Raw genomic sequence first — 16,153 nt, forward strand, 5'->3', positions numbered from 1 at the left:
TCTCGCGGCGCGTGCAAATGGCTCGGCCTAACACTGAGATTGATCGAACTAATTAACCGCTTCAGATTGAAGAGAGAACGCGGACAAAGTTCTCAGTATACGCTAACGCGATTTGAGAACGAGGCTTTTAGACTTAGTTCGTTGAAGAAAGTTCGATGAAATTGTTGGACGTACTGTATTAGCACTCGAATTTTCAGACTTATTTATAATATTTGTGCAGTATATAGCACAAAAGAATTCTTTCAATACATTTTTATATTATATTTAAAATAATTTCTTTAAAGACTTCTCTCACTGGAAGTAATAACCATTTTATCGCACACGCACATTTCATGCTTATAATAAATTATCAGTCGAAGTAATAAAGGTCTAAAGATATAATAAGTAAAGGAAAATGCGGCAAAATAAATCTATACAAATAATAATAGCGATTTTGTTCGTATCGAAACAAGGCGTTCCTTCGAAGAATGAAATAGTCTCGCGAGTCTCTGCTTCAACGGGCTTGGGTTATGTCCGGGGAAAAGCGGCGGAGAAAGATATATAAAATCAAGCATCCTGAAAGCATTTTACCCGTTAAAAGCACCAAGGAGAAAACTCGTTCCATCTTCCATGGAAAAAGAATGCGCCCTCGTAAGGCGTGCCCAATCGTGCTCGTCGGATATAATCGTCACGAAAAAAGCAGAGCGAGATAACGAGATTGAAATTTGAGAAAAATATATATTTTTAATTGCCCTATTATTGCATAATTATCGCTTGCGCTACTATGTAAAAAAAATCGTTATGCGTTACATTCCAATCCGTGCCAAGTAATATTAAAAATTTCCTCATAATTATTACTAGAAAAAAATGCTTGCAAAATGTTATTTTGATATAGCATTTCGCTTAAAATTTAAAACGTAATAACTGTATCGAATATTATATCATATCATGAATAATATTATTATAGCGATTAATTGCGTGATAATTTTAATAGATCGTTGTATCTATATTAAAGCACAATAACGTATAATATTTATGCAAAATTAAACATGATCGCTTCTTAAAATTCATTCTTGTTCGAAGAAGAACGATTCTCTACGTAAGTACGATATAAAACCATTGCTGACCACTTGATTAGCAGCCAACGATGCGACCGGCTCTGATTCCATAAATTTCACAATTCCATTCAAAGTAATTGCCTCGGCTATAGGCGGCTTTTACTGCCACTTCACAGATATCTATATATTTAGCCTGACCGTATTCTCTCTTGGGATCTGTCGTGGTTTACTACCGCTTAAAAATGCAAGTAGAGTATACTCGCAGTACAATTTGTTCATTTCTGTTGCACAAGAAATGTACCGTTATTAATAAAAAAAATGTCTTAATGCATTTTTTACGTGCTTTCAATGAGAAATATATTAAATTTTTGAGAGATATATTAATCATTTTATTCGAATTGCCCTCTGCGCTCTTTAATGCTATTTAAATGCGAAACTCACAACTGTTACGTGTATATGTTATGTAGTATAATAAAAGTAACTGTGTTTATATTAATATATATTAATATAATAAGTAACTGTAAAGTATATCAAATTAAACGATATATAAAATTGCTGCAATTCATTAAATAAATAAATTAACAACATGTTTAAAATTGAAACAAATATTCTGTTCAATATAAATGATATTAATATGTATATATATATATATATATATATATATATATATATATATATATATAAATTCTATTTATTTGAAAACATTATTGTTCCACTTTTATAATTTTATTGATTGATTTATTTAATTAATTCTAGCGGCATTGTATCATTCAGATTTGAATATATTTTATAGTACACAGAATTCATTGAAAACCATTTAATACTATTAAATATATAATAAAACACTCTTTTCAATTATATTTTGAAATTGATTCAAATATTATGAATGGTCATAGTTAACGTCGCATTTCGCGTGAGTGGTGCGTTCGATAGCGCGTGCATCTCTCAAAATTCGCGGCACAAACGGTTGAATATAATTGTTTGTGAAAAGCGAATGCAACATTCGACAGCATATTTGCTAACGACCCCATCGTGAGAACAACGGGGATTAACAACAATGATGACAATGACGTCCATATGAATAAAGAGATATTTATTCTTGTGCATGTTTTGGGAATAATAATACTAACAAGGGTGGAGCAAGCTATAGTGAATAAAGAACAAAATATGATAAATTATTTAAAACAATTTACATAATTCAAAAAACGTAATATTTTCTAAATATATAAGGACATACAATAAAGACAAGAAATGCTAAGCAGTTTTTAAATAAATACTTTCTTTATGGTAAGTCTTATGTCAGCTTAATTTATATATACATATATATTCTTTTAGAAAAGATGAAATTGCTTGTGTGTTTTTAAAAATCAATACAAAGGAACTGGGTAAGGATTAAAACTTTTGCACACCTGGGGAATTTGCGATTGCTGGCGATTTAAAAAGAAGGAGCGAAAGAAAAAGAGAGAAAAGCCACGTGTGTGCATGTACGAGTACGCGAAAAAACGGAGAGAAGAGTTGGAAAAAACGAGGGCACGGGTGACGACGGAGGGAGAAAGGGAGATAGGCGGAAGTGGTTTTTGTGCGCGCGACGATAAATTCGGCGGACAGCGTTTTGCCCCCGAAAACCTATCGCAATAAATACGCGGTACGTCCGGTGCGCGGTTGAGCCGCCGCGTTATACTCTAATGCAGTGCATATGGAGCAATTTATAACGCTTCAGCATTGGAGAGAGAAAGAGAGAAAGAGAGAGAAAAAGAGGGAGAAAGAACCGGTCGCGTTTTTCTATGCCGATGCCCGCCACGTGCGTGCCTCTCTCTATCCTTCCACCATTGTTCCCACTATTGTTGAATTATTATTTCGTAATTTGCGTTTTGCGTATCTGGCGACGACTGTCTTGGTGCACACGCGACCGCACGTCCACGGGGTCCTTGAGCTAAAACAGCGGCTGGACAATGAAGCGAGAGAACAAGGAGAGAGGAAGACTCACAATATTATAGTTCTTCTCTTTTTATCCTTTTACCTCATATCATATTCATTACATTTCATAAATTATGAACCAATATTTTAATTGGTAAAAAGAAATTAAAAGAGATGCTAATATTATAGAAAATTCAATTTCGCGAAAAATTTAATTCGGACAGTAGTGTATTAATTTAGACATTTAATTATCTCCTATCTTTATTCTTGCAATAATGAAGAGGTGCTGAAAAATGAAATGTGTTTTCGGTATATTTGTTAAGAAGTAGACGACTAATATTGTACTGTTTAAAACTCATTTTTAAACAATTTTAAATAATTTCATAATTGTAACAATTTTTTATCAACTTTTGCTGAAAAAAGTTATATTCATAATTTAAATTAAATAGTTGTATCTCCACAACTTAGATTAAATCTTCCTCAAAATGAAAAATAGTCTGCGTAATAATATTTGGCACACAGTCGAGAATTTTATTCTCCGCGAATAACTCTCGAGTGTATGCTTGAAAGATTACGATCTGACTCAAAGACAAAGCAATAAAAATATTTTCAATATATCGTGTCTTTGGAGAACAAAGAAACTTAGCCGTAATATTTAATAGTGACGAGAAATTATAGAACGACGTCTGTCGTCATCATCTTTCGAAAGCGTATCTCCAAAGCAACAACTCTGATTCAAAGACGCGAAACCAAGGTAAACCCATAGAGCGTATCGCGGACGAGCTTCGACATTTCCTTAAAGGTCTTAATTAGAGAACAGATCGTGAGAAAAAAGCGGTTCGATTCGACGGTGGGGATTTGTCGCCCGACTTGGCAACGAGAAACCGCGGTTGAATCAACGACGAGCTGCAAAATGCAAGAGCGCGAGCGTGAAAAAAAAAATCCCGGGAGAAAGAGAAACGAGAGAAATTCAAGGGTGAGAGAGTTAGCGGAATAGGCGAAAAATCGAGAAATCGTCCGAAAAGAGCATCTGGCTATTCATCGCGTTCTCTACCGCGCACTTTCGGCGAGAGATTTATAATTCCAAGAGAGAGAAAGAGGGAGCATCAAGATTTGCACTCGTTGGTGTTTTCGGCCGCGTTTCACTCTCTGGAGTCAAGACCGAAATTTTTTCTGGATCGATTCTTCCTAAATTCCGGCGTTTCTTTTTTTTTCGTTTTCTCGCGCACTCCCGTCCCAAGCGAATTCCATCTACTTATTCGAAAATGGCGAGTTTCCATCTGCGAAGCGCGCGGAGAATCCCTGTTCCCCATTACGCGAGACCCGATTCTCTCTCTCTGCGAGACGTTCGGAATTTTTTCGTCGAAGGAAATAGAATTTCAGAACGACAAATGATAACTGAGCGTCCTTTCTATTCTAATATTCGACAAGGTAATTGGACACAAAAATAGCATTTATAAAATTCTTTTCGAAAAATTGAGTTATACAGTCTCCGTTTAAATATTAGATATCGCAAAATTGCAGCAATTGGTTTAGAAAAGCGTTTAAAATACGACAATTTTAAAATGTATCAGTGCAACATTTATCTACTTTATCGTATGTTATTTTAGAATTTTACAGCGTTTGCAACTTTGCAGCAAAGTATATACGATGCAAGCAATATCTCGTGAAATAGAACATTACCAATATAACAGAAATCATTCGCGAGACAACAATAATACCGTTTATTGCAACGCGAGATGCATTTCGGTGGTGAAATCGCTGTTTTACAAGAATATGATCAACGTTGCCGCAGTATTGCTATCGATATTATATCTTCTCACAGTAGTTCAATCGTGAAAGCTCTTCGAAAGCTCGGCGAAAAGACATTTTAGAGAGACGATCTTTAATGTTCGCTCTGCCATCTAATAGAATCGTATCACGGTGAAATGTTCGCGATTGTAACGTATCCGCGATTGCAAATGCATCCGCGAGCTCACCGATATGCCATTTCAACGATTTTAATGCACCGTCAATCGCTGTGTTGCACCGCTAGCGATATCCAACTCGATTATCACGAATCTGAGAGAGACCCGGAATATCTCTTTCAAGTAACCCTCTGTTCTATCTCTCGCAAGTTCGTTTCTTTTCCTTTTTCCAATCCATTACAGTCGAAATAATAATCGACAAAACGGCGCGATCACGTCAATACCATTATTACACGATTATAACGCGGATGCGTTTCGAGCTCAATCGAAATCAATCGATAACATGATTGATTTGATTTCATCATTTGCTAGCGATATCTGATCGCGTTCGTTCTTTTTACGAAGGTTTTTTTCCTTTCGAATCTGATTTTTCGATACTGCTATTGCGAGCGAACGGTTAATTTTTCCCGAAAATAGAAATCAGAGAACGTGCGAAAAAAGGAGCGTGAAGTCAATGCAAGCGACTATTGTTAGTACTTTAAAAGGCAGCGAGAGGGAAATTCGCGCGGCAGTAGAAGCTCTCTCGACGGTGTAATAAATCTATGCCGACTATCCTTTCCAGCGAGCGCCCAAAGGTGCTCCTTGCGAAAAAGGACTCCAATAAGCTGTTTGACAAGTTGGTCGGTAAGAAGAGGCGCTAATTATTCTTTGCGATGAAATATTCGTTCTATTAAAAAAAATGATGAAATTGTTTTACATGTTATAAAATGTATTAAATATAATTAATTTTATAATAATTATGAACATGGTAGAAAATATGTGTATGCAAAAGATGGAATTGCACATACACAAATTTTTCTACTGGTTCAGGATAAATATAAAATATTATTAATACTTATTATATATTAATTTTAAATAAAGAGAGATTGAAAAATTAAAATGTGAAAAATACTAAATACTATGATAGAAATAATATATTCTCTCTCTCTCTCTCTCTCTCTCTCTCTCTCTCTCTCTCTCTCTCTCTTTCTCTTTCTGTATCGAAAAAATATGTATTATATAATTCATTTTCTACCGATCACTATCACGCAAAGTAAAAAATTTAATGTTAAGCCATAATTTTATTCAATATTCCTACGGTTTAAAAAATACCTCGAGATTTTATCATAAATATATATATGTAATTTTTTAAAACATGAATATTCAAATCGTTACATTGTTCTATAAATATAAATTTTTTAAATATAAAACTATAGAAATATAAAATCGTAAAAACACAAATGGTGATATTTGAGAGAGCAGATATATTTAAAATTAAAGTATACAAACAGTTACTTCAAAAATATCTGTATTTGTGTATGGATAATTTTTTTATAATACAATTCTAAAAGAAATCTTGATTTATCACAACAAAATCTCATTGTTTCAATATTTTTATCTTGACAATTTAAACAACCTATAGTAAACAGAAAAGCAGAATTCTATTTATAATTTTATATGTCAGGTATTTTATATGTATATATCACAATATTTATAATTACACAAAATTTGAAATAAAAAATGGAATTTTATTACGAATTATATATTGTTTATATAGAGTCTCTAAAAAAAAAGATTAAAATCATGGAATAGTGAGATTTTGTTAGAAATTTCATCTTATCTCTTTTATTAGTATTGTTTTAAAATTGAATTACATACACATGTCCTTATATATTCTATATTTCTGAAAATGAGAAATTTTTTATCTAATAATATATAAAAAAGAAGTTTGCCACAATTTTTAAAATTCATGTGCTTCTCGAAATATATATTCTCAAATATCATCATTTATTTTGTAGACATTTTCCATTTTTAAAGAAGTTTATATTTACAAAAATTTATATTTGTGAGAAACAATGTAAAAACTTGAATATTCATGTTTCAAAAAATTATATATACATATTAATGAAAAAATGTCCGCGCATTTTTCAAACTGCTGTGATATCGAATAAAACTACTACGGTCGACATGTAAAATCAAAATAAAAAGAAAAAAACAAAATCTAAAAAAAGACAAAAAAGAAATGGCTATAATTCTAAAGAAAAACGCTGCAGTTGATTACACACGTCATTCACTGTCTGGGGCCGTTTATGAATTTTCGCGATCGTCACCCAATCTATAAATTACCGTACTCGCAGTTTTCAACCCCTCTGTTTCTCTTTTTTTTTCGCAACCACACGTCGCCGCGCCGTTAAAACGGAAATAATGCGCGAGAAACGTACGCTGTCAGATGACCGGAGAGAGTGAATGAGGGTGAGGGTGAGTATCATTTTATGTCCGTTCGGCAGCTCCATGGTCACCGACCACGCTATCCGCTTTGGGAAGTGTCTTTTATTGAAATGCTCGGCACGCCCGCGTGTGGTATCCTTCGGGGCTACCGGAGATATTGGGGACAGAAGAGAGAGGATTGGGAGACGCTTGGGACGACGGGATAGAACGGAATCGGTGCAAGAAGTGTCGAAACCGGATGTAAAGTTCAGCAATTCGCTATCTTGTAACCAAAGATCACCAAAGAAGAGCAAAACCAACTACTCGAACCTGCGACAATATGTCGGGCGACATCATCGAGGAAATGAATTTCAAGTACAGCGCTTATAATCGGTTGAAGAGAAACATAAAATTAGATTTAACCAAACAGGATTATTAGTTTGCGCGATATTTTTAATACAATTAGTAATCTCACCAGTTCATTAAATTAATATTAAAAAGATGCAGAAAGTTAATTATTTATATAAATAATTTACATAAACAAATTGTTTTATGTCTTTGCAAATATATTATTAAACAATAAAGTAATTAATTTTTATATTTGATATCGTAAATAACGACAATGTAAGTTTGTAAAAATAATAAATTTCTGCTTCCACATATGATGAATTTTTTGATGTAATTGCGACAAAATTGCAAAATTATATTTATATTATATGTCTCGATTTTTAATCCATTTTTTATTTTTTTAGCAAATACGTAAAGTCCGTAAAAATAACGCGAGGTAGTAGTTATCAGACTGTCATGGACAGACGTAAAGTTTAATGATTTGTTGTCGCGTAACAATTTGTTGTTAAGAAAACGGCAGAAGATATGCGAAACAAATTATAAACTTTTAAATGCTTTCGTATAAACGAATAATTTCTTCGAAACGTGTCGAAATTATATGCGCATTTATATCTCTTTTTTAATGGAAATTTTATCGCTTTAAACAGACCATCCATTCGCCCTTTATGACCAACAATAATATCAATAATTTTAGAGAATTGGAGCACAATATTGGAGCAAAAATGTCAAGGAATTAGGTAAAATTGAAAAAAAAATTAGTGATTAGTGAAAATTTGAAGCCCCTAAATAATAAAACTGATTAATGCTTCGCGTACATTGACATATATTTCTCACATAAAAACATATTCTCATGTAATAAACATATCATAAATCTGTTTTCAGAAACAGGTAACTCTATGTACAGCTCTAATAAAGATCCGTAAAATTGGATAAAGCATCTCATTAAATAATTATAAAGCAATCGTATAATTTTACCTTTGGCAGATTAACAAGAAGTATTATATTTTCGTGTCATAGTTCAATTATCGCGTAATTTAATAACCATCTTCAACAGCTGATATGAAAATTATGGCCGATTATTTAAATGCAGGAGACAATAATCGCGAGCTAGCACAGATAGGAATATAGCAACTTTGGCTTCGCGAAAGGACGAAAATTCTCGACGGTATAATATGTCCATAGGCAGCTGTATCGGCGAGCGTTTATTTCAAAGTTTATCCATTAAGTGCATTGACTAAGGGCGAAGTGTATGGCGTCGTCGTCGCCGACTTTATAATCTGAAATTTTCCCAGGAACCAAGCGCCGCGCCTGGCATTCAATTTATTATTACTCGAAACGGTTAAAAGATTATTCGATATCGAATTAATGGAAGAATCTGAACTTCCAAAAAGATCTCGAGTAACTTGCAACTTTTCGTTGTGCGTAAACTACGCTTCGACCAACATTTTTCTTATCCATCGATTATATAAACTATCATTTTCTACAATTTACTTAGTTTTTATGCTTCATTTAATTTAACAATATTTATTAATCGCGATAAAATAATTCCAAGGCAGAAGCATAATATTCTCGTTTTAATATGTTTAAAATATTTTTCATATGATAATACGTAATACGTAAAAAGAAAACAGCGCAAAGAGAGGACAATTCATATAGATTCACTCTATCTGTCGCAATATCTCTAGGTTTTTTCGACTTTTCGTCCATATTGGTGTGCATGTGCTCGATGCACTCGATGCACACGATGGCCCGGAATTCCGTTTTCTCTTCTGGTTCTGTCAGTGCGCCACGAACTCGTGCCTTATTTTCACCATCCTCGCCAGAAATCTGTTCACCGAGCAAAACTGCGGATCGAACGAATACGTTACGACACACGAGAGGACACGAGGACAAAAAAACAGCGCGCGTGACATCTGCCGTCCATCGGACGGGGGCGGGACCTTTTTTGTAATAAAGCGTTCGGAAATCCCAGAAAAAGCGTCATCGCGGATTAAGCGGACGGCCGATATTAAAGTGCAATCTGAAATTCGACGGTTGCGGAAAAAAAGAGACGAACGTCGGAAGCGTTGGTTATTATTTGCACGGCAAATGGCCGTTTAATGGTCGGCGTTGCGGATATGTTGCGGAAACCTTGTCCACGTCCCGATCCGTCTCCTCTTCGAGAAATCATAAAATAAACGCTATTACGTACATGTCAGCTAGAACAAGATTTTTTACAACTTGAATCTCGGCAATTAATTATTCAATTAAAATAAATAGAAAAATCTTATTAAATGCTTATCATAGATTATCATTCAAACCTTAAAAGAATTTACTCCTAGTAACTATATGTCGATGGATCGTAAAAGTTTAACATGTAAAAGTTTGAATCTCTTATATTACTCTACTCTGACAATTTGAAATTTATAAACTTCGTTTTTTTTTTTTAATATCTGGCACACTTTGTTGCTGCAGGCTATAACTATTGATCCCAAGAAATTCATCATTAATGTCTCGATAAAAAAGACGAATGCGAACTCGTAGATCGTTGACTTTTTCTAGTATACATCATAAATCGCACAGTTGCTGATGACATTAAGCCACACGGAAACGAATAAAAATCGCGTAATGTCATGTTAGCGAGAAGGAGATGGACAAAAGGAAGGAGTAAAAGTCAAGGAGTAGAAGCTAGCCGAACCGAACATTATATCACGCTATTATCAACAGGTTCTTTCCATTTAAGCATTCATTGGCAATCATCCAGCGACGGTGGCCTCCTACCTTGAAGGGACGACGGAAGGACGCGTACTCTGAAGAAATCCCTTCCTTCCTTCCCAAAAGATCTCATTCTTTCTAACATCGTGAAAACTGCGCAGATTATATCACATTCTTAAAGATCGGATGTACAGGATTTATAATTAACTCGCGTCTCATGCAGGTTTGTATATCCTAAAGTTGTCAAATTTGAACCAGTAAACTTAACACTGTACTATTATGAAAGATATAAAAGAAATAGAATATGAAATAAGAATCTCTTTCCGTCGAGAAAGAAAAACATGAGAAGTAAAACTATATACTTCAAAGTTATATCACGTATATCATTCTCCAGAGAATAAATTGTATATAAAAGAGAAAAAAAATTATGCTATGTAAAAAGAATCTTTTGCATTAATTATAAATGCGTTATAGGAAAAAACTTTTCTCTCGATTGAAATTTCTTAAAGAAACCATCAAAAATATTAATAGAACGTCATCTATAACATACATGTTGTAAAACTTGAATGACATTGGTTACTAGAAGAGAATCGATTTATCGGATCAACGCGAATCTTCAACTCGCACCTCGATTGCCAAAGAGGGGGCTCAGCTGCTGTGTCATTCGGACGCGGTCCCCGAAGACCGCGGCCCATCGAGCAAGTCGGTCGCGAGAAATACGGAAAATACGAAAGGGCATTAGCGCGCCGGCTGCTACCGGATGTGCAACACGTACGTACGCGCGAATGTGTGCGCGCACATGGTCGGCGAGCGAGAAGTTTTTCCATCGCTCCAGCGAAAATTGCGTCGGGATGGTTAATGGTCGTCACGAACGGACGGGGCCCATCAGCCATGCCGGAAGAACGCATCCCGAGAACAGCGGACGAGAAATAGGTGCCAGGGAAAAAGGAGGGAGTAGGGTATCAGCGCTTCGTTTACCGCCACCGAGACCACTTCCTGACCCACGTGGAGAACGTTCTCTCGCTTGCGAACGAAACGAGGATAACGTTGTAACGATATTCTGCTCTCGCGGAGAGTTGATAGAGTCGGGAATTCTGGGTTAATTGGTAGAGTAAAATTTTCTTGCTCGCGCGAGCTCAATCTACGATAATTATTTACGATATTTTCAAACATCATACAGTATTCACAGTATTTTATAATTTAGTTTTGATATTTGTAGACGTGTATTTTGCTTCGCTCATTGCGATATTATTTACTCATTGAAAATTATTACATACTTGAGGATAATTGTATATCGACAATTTCTTCTTTAATATAAGCAACATCAATACAATATTTCAAAATGCATTTAAAAATTAGCGAGCTTTATTTAGCGTCGACAAAAGGAATACATTGAAAAAGCGGTGTAAAAGAAAAAAATTGAAGATTACAAAGCCGTGTTTAACGATTTGCATTCGTTCCCGTCCTGGGCGGTCATGCGGTAAGAACGAAATGCGTGGGATTAAATTCAGAATAGATGTAAGCCGCAGAAAGAGACAAATGAAAAGGACATCAAGAAAAACGTCTTTTGCTCGGTGGATCTTCAAGACGTGCGCGCGCGCGCGCTCGTGGTAGGAAAAATAATTAAGAAGCTCGTCGTCGACTTTACGTCCCAGTCAGATGCTAGCAGTTTACGCGAAAAAAAAATGGAAATAGTATAGGGACGTTGGCTTGATTATTGTCAGACATCAGCTGTGGTAGTGGCGAGTATCTCGAGAAGAATGGTTAAAATTTAAGGAAATCCGTCTTGCGGCGGTCTGTGAAACGGCGGCAAATATACTAACCGTACGCGCGAAACAATGAATTCGTACTTTAGAATGTAAATGTTTCTCTCATGCGGATTAAGTACGCTGTACCCGAGCATCTCATTAGGATGCTGCAGTAGAGCAAATTTCATTAAGCCCGGTCAAAAAACTGCATACTATGCTATACAAAAAAAATTATATATATATATATATATATATACATACATGAAATCAGTCAACTTTCGTTTCAGTTGCGCGAGAATATTTTTAATGAAAAAATTTTAATCTTAAACACTAGGATTTTTAAATTGAAGAAGTATTTATTACATTTTATTCTCTTTTATTGCTTCCTATTTCCGTTTATGGACAATACTTAATCAAACAAAGCTGTCTCTCTCTCTTTCATTTTTCTTTACCTTAATTCATATTGTTTCAATTTTTATCGCGGTAAATAAGCAAATAACAAATAACAAATGTTTAACTGTGAGATAACGAAGTACCATTATGACTGAGAATAATGCACCGGACGTTTACACCTGCGCCTGGAAACGATACCTAACTCGCTTGCAATTACGCTTGTCTCCTGAGAAATTAAACGCAGCCGCAATAATCGGCCCGCAGAGACTTCGCGAACGATACACTTCTGTGCTCGAAAACTATTTTCCCGACAGATCGACTGAGGGAGGGATTGTGCGTTACGTTATTATTTATAACGATCAGACACACGGTGGTGTGTTAAAATCGAGAAACTCCGATGTTCTGCGACGGTCAAACGATACGGAAAAGTTATGGCCGCGCGAAATTGGCACGCTACGCGAATCGCGCACGCGAAAAATTGGAAAAGCGGCAAACGGCGAAAAGATAGAACCAGGGACGTCTCGCGAGCTCTCCGGTCCTATTAGATCTGAAAATACTGCGAACATGTGCTGAATAAGAAACACGAGCTCAGTCGGATTCTCTAGGGAAAATAAAGAAATTAAAGAAAAAAGATGAGACGCGAGAGATGGATGAAATGTAAATGTACTTTCCTCCTACAATCAAAGCAAACTGATGAGTTCATGAAAAAGTTGCGTCGCATTGAATTCATGAAAACGTTCCAACTTTTATCTTCTTTTTTACCTTGTATAATTATTTTTGTAATTTGCGAATAGTCATATTTTTGCAATTATATTAAATTATATCTCAATCTCATCGCTGCTTTTAACTCTTTCTTAAAATAAGAAATTATAAATATTAAAAATATAACTCATTTCTTCTAATAATTTATTCTATTATAATTTATTTTATAATAATTTATTCATTCTGCATGTGTATATATATATATATATATATATATATATATATATATATATATACACATGCAGCTGTATATACACATTATATATATATACAGCTATAATATTGAAAAAAAGCTTAAAATGCTATTGACAAAAAAATATTTTCGATTGAACGTGTAAAATACGAATCGCAGTCATCAACAGGTTCTACGAGTCAGCCAAAAGTCATTGGCAGTACTCCAAAGTTGAGTTCGCGAGAGACATCGACACACAGATGCTCGGAACAAGCGTTGCAGAACAAGAAAAAAAAGAAAAGTTTTCTTACATACACACTTCTACATGAAAGAAATCGGAAAAGCAATCGAAAGAAATCCGTGCATTCGGCGCAGTTGCGTCCATTTATGATGGTTCAAGTTTTATCTGAATTCATGCGATTTCACTCTTCGACACTTTAACCCATCTTACCGCCGTAATGAAAAAATAATGAAGAAAAAGGAGATGAAGAAGATGGAGAAGAATAGAATGTATTAAGAAAAATGGGTTGATAATAAGTTTCTATCAATTAATAGATTTGCAATTTCTGATATTTTCTATAGAGATGAAATTAGGTTGAACACATTACATGTTTAATTTTTTAAAATTATTTTTACTTCTACTATCTATAATAATAATTTGAATTAATTTACGTTTTATCTTGAAGAGTAAAATAGCAAAACAATGTAAAATTAATATTTTATATTGTAATGTTCGATACATCTTTAACCACACACAGCGAATTTTATATTTTATTACCAATATTTATAGATGCAGATCGATAAATACCATTCGCGCGCGAGAGCAAACGAATCAAAGTATCTTGACATCTAATAAACCTGAAGTAAAAAATTTGTAAGTTTTACGAGACACTTATGATAAAGACGAGACGCAAACGAGCGAATTATTGTTGCTCTCTGCACGAATATTATTTTTAATGTTTCATTAGTCGCGAAGCTAATGAAACTTTCGTGATATATATTCAGTGTGATTCTGTCAAAGAAGCGTTTGCAACTTCAGCGAGCGTTATGATCAATACTCGCAATCGGGCATGCATGCCACGATATATCGGCCAAGATGCCGCATCTTCAACAGGTTCCTATTTAAAGTTATCGAAAACTCTCCGTACAATATTCAAAGAGATTATAATAATAAAAGATATGATTTAATGGAGATAATTAGATGAAAAGAATATATATATATATATATATATATATATACATATACATATACATATATATTTATATATGTACATTGTGATAATCTCCCGTCATAGCTCTTTAACACATACACATATTAAATAATTCTCTTATTAAAATATAATTTATTAAAAAACTAAACTAATTAATTTTTTTTAATATTATTCTTTTCTTATTCACATTAATAGACTCTAAATTATTTGAAGTTTATATCTGAATTATTAGAAGTTTTGTAATAAATGTAAATATGGAAAATGTTGATATAAATGCCTCTTATTTGCAAATTATTTGATCAATTTAGAATTTTAAAAATTTTCAGTACTAAATATATATAAATTTTAAACTAAATCTCAAATTAATATTCTTTTAAAGTAATATCTATTTGAGATTAACCAAAGAGGTAAATTACTTACTTGTATGTTGTGTTTATGTGTATATGTATGTGTGTGTGTGTGTTGTGTGTATTTCGTTTTGTAAACTCATTTCAATTTCCAATTAAAAAATATAATTATATTCCAAATGTTGCATTTCAAGATTGAAAACGCAATATATTTCATATCAATCTTTAATATATTTCTATAATTTTTAATATTTCTATATTTTCATATCAATCTTTAATATTTCTATAAATATTTGTAAAAAAACAAGATGCGTGATTTACAGAATACCTTGAATACGACACTTGTAAGGAAAGGGTTAAGCGTGCGCGTAATTCCCAAGTGCATTTCTTGAAACGCAACGAGCCGGAGAAAGATCATCAACAGGTCGCCGCGCAAAAGCCAACGTTCTTCCCTTGACGATGTTCCTAACGATGTTTCAACGACTTGATGATGTTTCAATAAACGATCTCGAGAGATAATTCTTCAATCGGCTATTGCCGAAAAAGAAGACCGTATTTCAATATAATGCTCAGCTTGGGAATAGCAAGTGTTATACAGTTCGTAATTCTAACCGGTTAAATGTTTGCGAAATTAATTTCCTTCTAAGCAAGACTGCGGAATCTATGCTGTAATTTTATCCGTAATCTCCTACGAGATTATTTTCTTTCTAAGGAATTTAATAAGATAGTGAGTTGTGTGTGATAATACATTCAATATCCTAGTTTTCTGATTGTGGCATTTAAAAAAACAACTAGTTAAAATCGATTTCTAATATTAACAAAGAAAATGTTAAAAATATGTGGTGTATATTATCTTTAAATTTTATTTCTCTCTGTAAATTCAGATAATTCTAATAAATTAAATTAAATTTTTTTGTGCGTCCAATATACGTATATATGAAATTGACAAAGAAAATTTAATTCTGTTGATTTAAATTTATCTTCAGTGTATATTTCTCTAGGGCGATTGATAATAATAATATTTAAAAACATTATTCATTTAATAAATATCCAAAATATTAGATATACATTAAATGCATTCATTTAAATCAAATAAATCACGAAACAAAGATAATAACTTTGAAAAATTAAATTTACTTGAATGGCAAATGCATACAGTGTATGTACTAAAACAATTTTCATCTAACTAGATTTTTACAATTAGTTTTGTTACCGTTATAAAAAAATAACAGAGTCACCGTCATATTTTCGAACATTGTTTCAAAATATGCTGTATATGTATCAGCATCTGTATCGACATGTAAAACAAAGTAATCTGTTTTCAATATTATAAGCACAATATTTAATTATGTCCGGCTTAGTGTCCTGGT

At 33.6% G+C, this 16,153-nt stretch overlaps 2 protein-coding genes across 4 annotated transcripts in view; one reads left to right on the forward strand and one right to left on the reverse strand.

Moving 5' to 3' along the window:
- Dip-lambda (Dpr-interacting protein lambda) overlaps positions 1-16,153 on the reverse strand; it is a 146,186-nt gene that overhangs the window by 128,882 nt on the left and 1,151 nt on the right. The window lies entirely within an intron of this gene.
- The window catches only part of LOC145967980 (luciferin 4-monooxygenase), a 91,613-nt gene that overhangs the window by 24,503 nt on the left and 50,957 nt on the right, over positions 1-16,153 (forward strand). The window lies entirely within an intron of this gene.

Source organism: Camponotus vicinus, unplaced genomic scaffold, assembly GCF_025532165.1.
Source record: "Camponotus vicinus isolate PSW18456_S1 unplaced genomic scaffold, iyCamVici1.0 SCAF_3, whole genome shotgun sequence".
NCBI lineage: Eukaryota > Metazoa > Arthropoda > Insecta > Hymenoptera > Formicidae > Camponotus > Camponotus vicinus.